At 35.4% G+C, this 12,585-nt stretch overlaps 1 protein-coding gene across 8 annotated transcripts in view; it reads right to left on the bottom strand.

Annotated features, from left to right (window-relative positions):
• The window catches only part of LOC110457773 (dentin sialophosphoprotein-like), a 38,860-nt gene extending 30,405 nt beyond the window's left edge, over positions 1–8,455 (bottom strand). For 3 of the 8 annotated variants that reach the window (XM_021509167.1, XM_021509166.1, XM_021509171.1), the window contains exon 1: positions 7,332–8,453. The gene's annotated coding sequence lies outside the window, so the exon portion shown is untranslated. Of the gene's footprint in view, positions 1–3,129; positions 3,433–4,444; positions 4,531–7,331 lie in introns of those variants that run through there. The other 5 variants (XM_021509163.1, XM_021509169.1, XM_021509168.1 and 2 more) reach the window with 4 other exon arrangements.
• Positions 8,456–12,585: the final 4,130 nt, after the last annotated feature.

The raw sequence follows: 12,585 nt of genomic DNA, 5'->3' as shown, positions 1-12,585 counted from the left end.
AAAAGACTGTATTACATGGTAAATAAATTTCCTGTCATCATGCAGTATGTTTAACCAAATATTCCAAATTAAAAAGTTTATTGTAATAGAACAAGTTGGAAATTTGATGAAATACAATGTACATGTATATCTCAGGACTTTTGGAGGGGAAATTAAGTGTATTATAAGAGGATTTAAAGTTGCAAATATATTTTCTGGTTTAAGTCTATTTCGGGTGCAAAAAAAAAAGGACAGAAGTACATTTTAAGTGGGCTTGCATTATTACAAAATTTAGTGCAATAATGGCTTAATATCAGCATTGTCAGTTTTTCTCTAATTGTGCCCATATTGAACAAAGCATCGTCAGCTTTGTTGTTCAAGTACACTCTGTTGCAAGGCTGAGGTTATCAAAATGTGAAATATGCACCAGTCCATGTGGTCATTGTTTTGTTATGGTTACAGCGGTTACAATGAAAATCAATTATCTTCACTTTGTATCATGGAGTCCATGGAAAATCCAATTTAAGCAATCAATTTGTAAACAGTTGTTGTCAGATAACAACGGGTAAATTTGATCAATTATTTATAAAAAGTAATAATTCAGTCATAAGAAAACACATGGGATAAAATTATAAATTAGCATCCATTAACCACACTGGTTAAATGAAAGTCACATGTGCAAAATAATTTTATCTCTGAACTACCTAGAAATTATGACTTCTTTTTTCTAATTTCAAGTTGATAAATTTAAAATACCCCGGAATGCACGTTCGGTTGGGTGACGATTATATCACAGGGAACTGAGAGTTTGTTCACTTATTCAGCCATATTTGCACCTAAAGGAATTAAGACATCAGAATAATTTACACGTTTTAGGGGTTTAGATCAATTTTCGGTTTGATCTGAATCCCTGAAATGTGTAAAATTACTCCATACACCTTAGTTTAGGTCCAAATATAGCTGTAACAAATTCTCAGGTCCCTGTAGATTATACAGTAATGGCGGCCCCAACTCCCATGATCAGCAGTCCTATTTTGATATGCTCTGTGAATGTCGAAGAAATTGCTGTTGACCAAATCCCTTTTACATACATGTATAGTATATAGAGTTTGGAGGTTCAATGTAAATTCTGGTTCGGACAATTTACAATTTCCTATCCGTGATAAAACATAATATTAAAATTACAGTGTACAATTGGCAAAGTGATACCTGAACCATTACAGTGTACAATTGGCAAAGTGATACCTGAACCAAGTTCTCACTAGACCATTAGTTATGAGGATCGATCCTGGCTGTTAATTGCAGGTAAAACACCAGAGAATTCCAATGTAGTTTTCCATACATACAGTGTACAGTAACCTCTTAGTATTTATAACTCTAGCACCAGTGGGCCGGGGCACTGTTGACAAGGTGCCTCAATTGGTTAGTGAGACGGACAAATGATCAGAGGTCTTGGGTTCAAATCTCGGACTTGCCCACTAGCATGATATTTACTAAGAACATTGATGTTCATTCCTGTTTTTGTTTACTTGATTATTATAAATCCATAAGAAATGCACAAGGTAAAACTTTCTTTTCAGAAATGATTTTTCAAATCAAACTAGGGATAGAAGTTTCTAATGAACTATTTAAATTAAGGATTGAATCTTGCTTTTAAACCTTATATTTCAATCAAAGTGTCTTTTTTCAATAATTGGAACTTGTGGAGTCCATTCCGATAGGTTCTGGAGCATGTGCAAGTCTACGTATTAACGTTACTCGTAAGGTAAACAAATATAGTCCTTCATTGAAGGACCATCATACAACATGATTGTGTATGTTGATGGTTCAATACAGCCAAATTAAGTAGAAATAAAACACAAAACCATATGTTAAATTTCATATTTTATTTTATTTTGAAGAATTCATAAGGTATCAAATTTTCTGCGCAGGCTCAGCTGTGATTCTATGGAAGCTATCTTTTTACTATCTCGAAGTGGAGAGCCGCTAAATTTCAAGTTCTACACTTCTTCTGGAATGTGAAGCTGCAGTAATTGAATGTCGAATTAGAAGGGAAACAAGCCGTGGCTTGAAAGGAGGAAATAAATTGATATATGGCAGTTGGCTGTTCGACTGCCTTTCATATAAGACAGGACCACAAGGATCTTAGTTGTTCTGATTTGTACCCGGGGGTTACTACTGACACAAGAGGCAGAATGGGTAGCTGGAGGGAGAGTTTCTAGAGCAGTACATGGCTTGTGTCTACCACATGAGCTGATAATATTTTTGTCTGAACAATTTCTTGTGTAGCTAAATGTAAAATCTCATCAAGTGGTGTCTTCTTGTCAATAGTTATCTCCCTTTACACAATCATATGCACAGGCAATGTTAATAGATCTGGTCAAATTGGTCGTCAAATGACACCGGTTACATATTTGGTAGATGCATTAAGTCCAACTTGAGTAGGAATTGAAATATTGAGTTTTTGACAGTGGTATGGAGATCCTTAAGCGCTAAAAGGAACAGCTAGGTGTCCGACCACATGCATACAATGTAGCTCTGTTTGTACAACATCCATCTAGGATTCAGAGATTCAGATTCATATAAAAAAAAGTCAGGTATGTTGTTAAAAAAAATGACAACTTTTTTTAAATCATGAAAAAATGAAAATAACTTTTTTCAAAAAGTTGGCATTTAAGAACTTACAATGCTTCTTATTAATCTGTGTGAATGGGTAAACAGGTTTTATAAATTACAAAAATGTTACTGTTCATCAGTATTAATACACAAATTACCAATTTACCAGTCTCCTGAGTACACATATACACATATATACATATAGTATACAGGATTGTTTTCCTGTTCAGGTCTATATACACTATATAGGATACAGTGAAATTCTCATATGTGTTTCCCCAGGAGATCCGGAATAGTATGAAATGTTAGTTTCCCCAGGAGATCCAGAAAAGTAGGAAAATGTTATTGTTTCCAGGGGAGTGTGAAACTAATCTGACCAGTAATATGACAACTTACTCCTGACATTTTTAGACAAAAATATGAAAAGGTCATCCGATCACAAAGGGAAAAAGATCACAATAAAATAGCACACCATGAAACATTTACATACAAACTCTTCCTGTATGGAAATCAACAAGGAAATACATGACTCACCAACTGAATTTTCTGTTGACTTGTGATGGCTTGTACGTAGGCTAGATCTCACATATTGTCTTCATAGACTCCCTCAGTCAAACAGAATATCCCCTATATTTCATCATTGTAATTAAAGAATATTGTCACCTCAAATAAGAACATTAACCCCACGAAAAAAAATATAGGTTCTGTTCTGAACCTTTACCAAGCTGCCTTTATACCTATCAAATTAATCACCTGTTGTGATTTCCAGGTACAAACCCTATATACACTGTACATGGACAGGTAAACAAGGAAGTAGCTGATGATCGACACAGGTGTGCATTTATACGTGGATAGACATGATAACAAAAGTGTACCACTATACTGTGTATTTATCTCTGATAATAACAAAACCTCGTTTCAGTGAATTTAAAGTGGTTCATTTCATTGTAAGGAACATGCTGTCTACAAAACTGAGGATATATATACATATGTATATATGTATACACTCAGCGGTTGGATGAATGGATGAATTGTGTATGTGTGTACTCTTCAGCAAGGACAAATTGTTAGTTGTATGACATTAAAAAGGCAACAAATCTGGTATAATGAATTTTTCAAAATGGATTCATTAGATTGTTGTGGAATTCATGAACTAAACTTCAAACTATTAGGCCTAGTATAGACCTAATCATTTTAAAATTGCAGATTATGAAAATTCAGTATATGCTTAAGTAATAGTTGTACATGTATTAATTTTATTACAACTCATTTGTGCACCTTGTTTTGCTCCGGGGGGTGGGGGGGGGGTTTACAAAACTTTCAACACACTATACATGTTTTATGTGTCTTATGTTACACCATGGTCAGTAGCCTACTGACATACCTGTATTATAATTCTCTGCAGAGAATTGTAATACAGATATGTCAATAGAAAAGATATACATAATGGTAGGCCTAACAATAAGTTTGACGCCGCTGTGATCCGTTTGTGTATCAGTGGGTTTTTTTATTATTATTTTATCCTCTCTGAAATGTTCAGGTGTGCCCTTTTTCAAACAAAAATAGGCCTTATAATATCATCAAGGTCTCTGATCATATGTAATTCAGATTATAAGGAGACGTATGCAGCTAGCCAGGATAATTTTTTCTCGACAAACAGAAGCAGTCTTTTGTTGCCATGTTACGTACCTGAACTTGCTGAAGCCGTCTGTCTAACCCAAATATGAATCACCTCCACCGTCATGTGTCATGTTGACATGTATAGAAGAACAGCCATTATTATTTCCCCACAAAATGTGAACATAATATCAAAAATGTATAATCCATTGTCATTGAGCGTAAGACTTACATGATCCTAAAGATGTCGAATGTTGTGAACACACACAGTACAAAGCGCCAGCGTGCAGCATCCATGTTTATTCCAGCGCGAGCATGGTGACCTCCCTCTGGGGTCACAGGTCAAAGTGAACTATCGGCGCTGCATGCAGCCACTGAAGCAGTTTTTAGTTTAGCATCGACTAATTTCGTGCTGATTTTATTGTATTGTGTTTAGTCTAATCTATTTGAGAGCCGACTACATATTGTATATCATATTAAATTCCATAATCGTCAGTATTGACGGAGGAAGGTTATCAGATGAAGATGAGGATATTTAGTGTAAATATGTTTTAGTGCTGATTTTATTATAATGTACAATATTTTGTAGTAGTATTATGGAACATTATCAACATCTCTGTAATAAATAGCTCTCTGGTTATATTTGCCTTCATTATTTCTTTGTGTTATATTTTCTATAAAGTACCCAATACGTACATATCCGATATATTATATGTAAGACACGGGTAAAACTCAGGTTAAACAAATCTCAGATTAAATATACCTGGGTACGAATGTCATGATACAATTGCAAACCACAGCGACATTTTTCTGTTGTTTGGCTGCTACATGTATGGGGAAAACTATATCCTTTTCGCGATGATCGATCAAGATGTATTCTCGAGAAATTACTCATCCAATTATCATCGATCATCACTGATTATGAGATGTTCATCGAGTGCACGACGTGGTTATCATAATATCACGTATACCAACGTTACAGTAATTACAAGTACGTGTTTATATATAGCACTCATCTCAAACAGGATTTCATCCACGTAATGTATAGGAGTGCGCAAGACAAGTCATGATCAACGTAACTTTTATTTATCAAATAATTTAAATTTTGTTCAATAATTGATTTTTGCTTTTTTTTTTGGCTCATTAGATATTATATGTTTCATCAGCGAACCGAGAGAGATGTATCGGGAAAATAGATTTAATGTATAACTGTTATATTATTATATTTTCTTTAAATATTAAGATACAATATGAATGGTTTAACTGGGTCACCTTGGCGGCTCCGCGCTTAACCTTGAAGCAAGTTGCGATATTTCCACCCTGTTTTATTATGGTAAATTGAACTTACACTGTGTAAATACATAATGTAAGCGTACAATGTTAAGCCACTTTCTAATATTATGCCCCTGTGAGATATTTCACATGTTTGCTTCTTGAATAAATGTCTACTTGGCTTGCCATATTGATTTAAGTGAACATTGTACACAACAGACGTTTTATCACGTATTACACTTTCCCCGTCCCACTTGTTGTAATGTATGAGGTATTTACATCTACATGTAGTATACATACAGCGATATCAAACGGATATCAAATACATACTGTACTATATGTAAAACACCTGTTGAAGAACACCTGACCCGGATGTCTACAATGCTATCCATATCTATACATTTTACAGTATTTTGTTGGAGCATATTTTAGAACATATTTTTTTTGTAGCTGTCAGTCAATTGCGTCATATCTGTTTTTAATCATTCCAAGTTACGTCGGAGTGAGGACACGTGTACGTCAGAGTGAGGACACGTGTACGTCGAAGTGAGGACACATGTACGTCGGAGTGAGGACACGTGTACGTCGAAGTGAGGACACGTGTACGTCGAAGTGAGGACACGTGTAAGTCGAAGTGAGGACACGTGTACGTCGTAGTGAGGACACGTGTACGTCGTAGTGAGGACACGTGTACGTCGTAGTGATCACACGTGTACGTCGAAGTGAGGACACGTGAACGTCGTAGTGTTGACACTTATACGTCGGAGTGAGGACACGTGTACGTCGTAGTGAGGACACGTGTACGTCGTAGTGAGGACACGTGTACGTCGTAGTGTTGACACTTATACGTCGTAGTGTTGACACTTATACGTCGGAGTGAGGACACATGTACGTCGTAGTGAGGACACGTGTACGGCGGAGAGAGAACATGTGAACATCGTAGTGATCACACGTGTACGTCGTAATGATGACACGAGTACGTCGTATTGAGGACACGAGCACGTTGTAGTGAGGACACATGTACGTTGTAGTGAGGACACATGTACGCCGTAATGAGGACACATGTACGTCGTTTTCAATACACATGTTTGTTTGGTTAGGTTTTCACTAGCAACCCTCACACTTAAATTACGGAATTGTGAACTTAATGTTTTTGTAAGTCATAAATGGTTTGTTTTTAAATGAAAACTTTTTTTTCAGTAAGTATTGACATATACGTGTGTATATAAAGACAACGTATACTTACAAAATGTGTATACATCAGGGAATCAGTTTTATATATTATAATATATTATATATTTTAGAAGAGAGGACACTCTGAAGATTCCAAGGGTGAATACCACAATGTATGGCAAGAGATCGTTTAGATTTGAGGCGGCCCGGGTGTGGAACAGTCTGCCAATGGAGTACAGAAAGATAGAGGACTACCAAACTTTACGTAGACTGCTCCGCACCTGGGATGACCAACTATGTGCAATTTGCACCAACACATAGTGATATTCACCTCAGGAATTTATCTTTTGTGGTATTATTTCTACTTTATATGTGATATTCTATGTAATGTATAATTTTGTGTCTCTCTTCCATTTTAGTATTCTCTGATATTTTGTTGTTGAATTACTTTATATGTGTATACCTATGTTTGTCGCAAGAATAGTACTACAGTGCTAATGTTATTTTGTTTGTAATATGCGACGGTAAATCAAATTTCTTGAATCTCTTCTTCTTGAATCTTGATTAATTATCGACACACTGACAAGATAAACTTACTATGTGTAAACAAATGTTTCTTAGTAAGTATTGACATATATGATAATGTAAAATGTATATTGAGAATGTATACTTACTGTATGCTAGATGTTAAATCCGTTAGAAATCAGCTCCGCAAATATTTTGCACATTTCTCTATTTCACTCATTCCGACACAAATGAAAATCACTTCCGTAATTGGAAATCACCAATCATGTACAGACACTGCTAACCCATGTTTACCTATACAGCACACCCTGTACGTAGAACACTTAAATTCACACGCCGGATACCCTTACCAACCGGGCCTGGCAATATTGATGGATCAGCTGGCGTAATTTGTACTGCCCTCGGGGTACAGTAGTACAGTACATGCGTCCAAATTCGTCCTTTCCTGTCTGAAACCTATTGAGCGTATTAAACTGTCTGACAGGAAGGATGTACAGCTATAAAACCTATAAACCTATAATACAAACATCTAAGTGATTGTCATTAAATCGACGGCTCCTCTATTTAGACGGTGTATATGTATTGTGAGTATTATACAGGCTGTAAAATTATTGTGTATAAATTGGTACATGGAGACTATCTGAAGCTTGAAATAACGCAAACAATTGTAACCCAACACCAAATGTAGCGTAGATAAGCTATAAACAGTTTAACTATATGATGTTGTGGTGATATTTTGGTCATATTCAGCATTCCTGCGTTTATAATAACTTAGGCGGCGGTATGTAATAATAATATCTGAAAAATGCGACATAACAAGTGTGTAGGGAAATTCAGTTATCTCCCTTTCACAGTGTAAAACTAAACTACACGATAATGTATTCATTTCAGAGAACGTACATATATCTTCAGTGGCGGATGCAGCAACACGTTTTTTCTGTGTCCAAAACTAAATTTGTGGCTGAATCAGAGACGTATACATCTCTGGCTGAATTAAGTTTTGTTTTTTAAATTTGGGCAACACCCTAAATAAATTCCTGTGTCTATCATCATTTGACATTCGACCCCTGTACATTGTACGGCCAATCAAAATTTACCTATGGTCGCCAACCCCCTAATTTTCTTCATTCTTCATTATTTACGGCGACTTAATTATAGTTAGACCTATATACAATTTCTAACGATACCACATAACCTGTAAGTAATGCGCCGAAAATGTACAGAAAAAAAATGAATAAATGTTTGCTTATTTCAGAAGTTTGTGCCTCTCGTGTACATGAGTAGTTCGCTATTTAGCTCGTGATGTTATATGTGGAATGTTCAATGAGCGAACACTATGGCAAGCCAACTTATACATGTAATCAATGAGAAATGGCGATCCTGTATTTCATGAAATTAAAAACATATGTGAATTAGAAATCTTATATACTACTGTATATATTTTATAAAATATATAACATATCTTATATTTGTCATATAGGTTCTCGATTACTTTTATGAAATATCTTATGAAGATATTCATACAGTTTATTATATGAGATTTCACAAATGTTATAGAAGATATCTTAAAACCCATAATATATCTTATAAACACATTTAAAATGTTATATAGTATTAGGTCTGCCTCATACAATGTCATTGAATACAATATTGACATAGCCCGATTTTCCTCTGGCCCTAACACCAGCTAGACTTAGACATCCTGGCCCTTACACCAGACTTAGACACTCTGGCCCTGATACCAGACTTAGACACTCTGGCCCTGACACCAGACTTAGACACTGTGGCCCTGAAACCAGACTTAGACACTCTAGCCCTGACACCAGAATTATACACTCTGGCCGTGAAACCAGATTAAGACACTCTGACCCAGACTCCAGACTTAGACACTCTGGCCATATGACACCAGTCTTTAACACTCTGGCCCTGACACCAGACTTAGACACTCTGGCGATGAAACAAGACTTAGACACTCTGGCCCTGACACCAGACTTGAAAACTTTGGCCGATATATATGTCAGGTGTAGGTACCAGATATCTGTCTGTTAAAACGTCTAAGTTTGGTGTCAGGGCCAGAGGAAATTCGGACTTAATGTTGACATTGCCCTTTGAATAAATGTTATTTGGCTTGCCAAAGAGCACCTATATATTTTTTTCATTTCTATTTTTATAAAAAAAAAATGTATTCCTTATATATCTACTTCGAGTTTACTGTTATACAGATATCTTTGCCATATACTTATATATTTACATTCCAACTGCAAGTTCCTCTATAGTCATTACCAGAGAAAAACTGCCTTCATAGAGCTATGGATGCAATTTGATCAGCGTCATTATGAAACCTCTCCTCCCGCCTCGAAAACGCAAACATTTTGGTGACGTTAGGCTGTACTGGGAATCTTGTTTGCACTTACGACAAAGACACTTTAGTATAAAACAATATAAGGAAATATCTGTATTTAGGTGAATAATAACTAAACATTTAGAATGTAAATGTGAGGATTGAATGTCACTTTATTCATGGTCATACCGGTATTAACGCAAAGCGGTTACAAAACCATGACGCCCCAGCGAGCTTTATGGAATATGCATGTATCATACCGGCATGGAATTAAAAAAGAAAATTTCCGTTCAATCCTTATTGAAGGAGTGAAAAGTGACCCTTCATCAGTTTGTTTCACGCAAACTAGTTGGTAGTATTTATTTTCAAATCATCTGCGTTGTTGCTGATGGAATATAATTTTAAGATACGCAGAGTTATCTCCCTTGCTTTACGGAGTTCTAGATCATACGTATACGCATTCAGATTATTTTCATAACATATAGGAATACTTAATGATTGTGTTAGACATGCACAGGAACCGATTTTTTCCAGAGAACCGATAAGGCAGAAAAAATATAATTGTGTGTAGGTAGACAAACAATTTTATTTAAGTTTTTGTATTTTGATTTTTTACAATATATTTCAACTAATTACGATGGCAATAGATTTGTAAAGAATACGCTCATACTCCCAGAACAGGTAGAAAGTACATGTTAAGGAGTGGCTGGGAACTTTGCCTGGCTAATATATTAATCTTAAATACAAGTAGGTGATAAAATATCTGGGGTCGGCAAGAAAAACCAGGGTAGGTCGGGATACATGAAACGCACATATTTAGTATGGTTCAAATATGTCTACATATTCTCTCCTGTTTAGACACTTCAGTTAAATACACATCCCAATATACAATAGTACATAATACGAAGCTTATAGATATTTGAATACGTTAAGTCTTACCAAACGTTTAAAATTAATTTATAGCGATTTGAAGAATCGATGCTGCTGACAATCATTATATCGCAAGAAACCGGATTTTAACGGCCATGTCTAAATACAAAGTACCGCAGTCAACGGCACCCAAAGCTGTGTATGACGAAGATCGTCATTATAAAAAAAACATCTTTCTGATGTAATAAAAGTTGTGAAATATTTTCAGAAATTGATGTCCATAGAAACGTAGCTATCTTCCCAAAACTATTTCTATGCACTGAGCTGTAACTAGCGTTTTGAAGATACTTTGATGTCATGTTACTTGTCTGTCTGTTTTCGAAAATTTAATACTTCAGTGTCTTTGTCGGTACATTTAGAATGTAATTCATCCATTCTGTACTGTGTGGCCATATATTGTGAACAATAACAGTTAGGACTGAAACTATTTAATCGTTTATTTTATTACCTTACTGCGTTGGTTTGGAGTTAAGAATTATTAAAACAGATTAAAGACAGCCTGTACCCAATAGGTGTGCTGAAATAGCGACTAATGTCGGATATCATTGTATTGTCATTCTATCTTGTAACCTTACAGCAAATGTTCACTATTAAGCGTGACTCAAAATTACCGTTATAGATTTATATTTAATAGGTCACACGATAAATGTATGTATACCACATCATCAACACAGGAAGGTAAAACCAAAATTAAAGTCGATTTGTATAGAAATACTGAAATAGAAGAAATACCAGAAGAAAAGGCAAGACATTATGAAGTCTCAGAAATCCAGGAGATGAAACTAGATATTCCTAAAGGTAATTATGACATGCACCACATGTGGACCCTTCAAGATGTTTTCCGTCATATCAGACAACCACGTAACTCATCAACGAACAACAACACGACCAAAGACCAATGGACAACGTTAACGACCCGGGTACGTTCTTAACCATGATAGACAATCAGGTCGTGTTTATCTTAAACTTAGAACTTTCCGCTAGCGAATCATCGCGTGACATGTAAACTCCATAAACAGGGGACACTGGTATGTTACTACTTAGAAAAGGAATTTTAATGGCCGTGTGAAATTAAAATTATTGCATTCGTTCTAGTTTTGACAGTGTCGAAGGCTACTGTACCGTTTCCTATAGCTAATACACTATGCATGTGGAGATATGAAGCAATACAATAAGAACATGTCTATGACTTCTTTTACGTACTATGTTCTAATAAAAACAACTTTATCACATCCCTAGAGATACGAAAAGGAATAGAACAAACTACCCACACTATCAATAACTACCGAGTCACAAGATGTTTAAGGTAAGACATTCCCAGACTGTCACTGTTAAAAAACATTAAATGTTTAACATATACAAAATTGGTTATAGTTGTGATCCGGTTCCGTTCACTTTGCTCTCATCCTTCATTTTTCTTTCTGGCGGCGACATTTGCTCGTATTCATATCGCTTTAATATTACATGTAGCCTGGACTCTGTCTCGTGCGCTTCTCTTGATGTGCTGCCGTCCATTATTTTCCGGTATTGCTACAGTGAACGCACATCCAGTAAAATGAATGAAACATAAGAGGATTATTTTCAAAATATAATTTATTACATACGTAATAAACACAACAAATAACATGATAATTAGACAAGATGTTGATATGTTTTAGGGGAAAAAATGGCATAGGTGTTTGGCACAAACAAGTATGCTTGCTTTGTTGGTACACACAAACATAGACCCATATTTGACCCCAAAATCACAACCGCATAATATAAATGTGCAGTGTGTTCTATGGCATCAACTTTGTATGAAAATTATATATAGACAAATGATGCCATGGCTTCATGTTTGACTTTGACTTTGCCCAATTATCTTCTATATATTAAAAATGGGTTCCATCTGATTTCGGCAATAATTCATTATTTGAATAATATACAATTTTTTTTTTTTTTATTTTCTTTATAATACTAAAGAAGATATAATTATTTAGTAAAACTAACAGCTGAAAAAAAATATGGAAAAATGCCAAAAAAGATAAACCATTTTTAACTTCGGCCGGGCACATTATCGCTTGCTGACATTTGTTCGAAGGAAATATCATCCGTCATAATAATTCAATAAAAATTGAACGTAAAACGTAACG

This window comes from Mizuhopecten yessoensis, unplaced genomic scaffold (assembly GCF_002113885.1).
Source record: "Mizuhopecten yessoensis strain PY_sf001 unplaced genomic scaffold, ASM211388v2 scaffold9309, whole genome shotgun sequence".
NCBI classification, from domain to species: Eukaryota; Metazoa; Mollusca; class Bivalvia; order Pectinida; family Pectinidae; genus Mizuhopecten; species Mizuhopecten yessoensis.
This window is presented reverse-complemented; position numbering and strand designations above follow the sequence as displayed.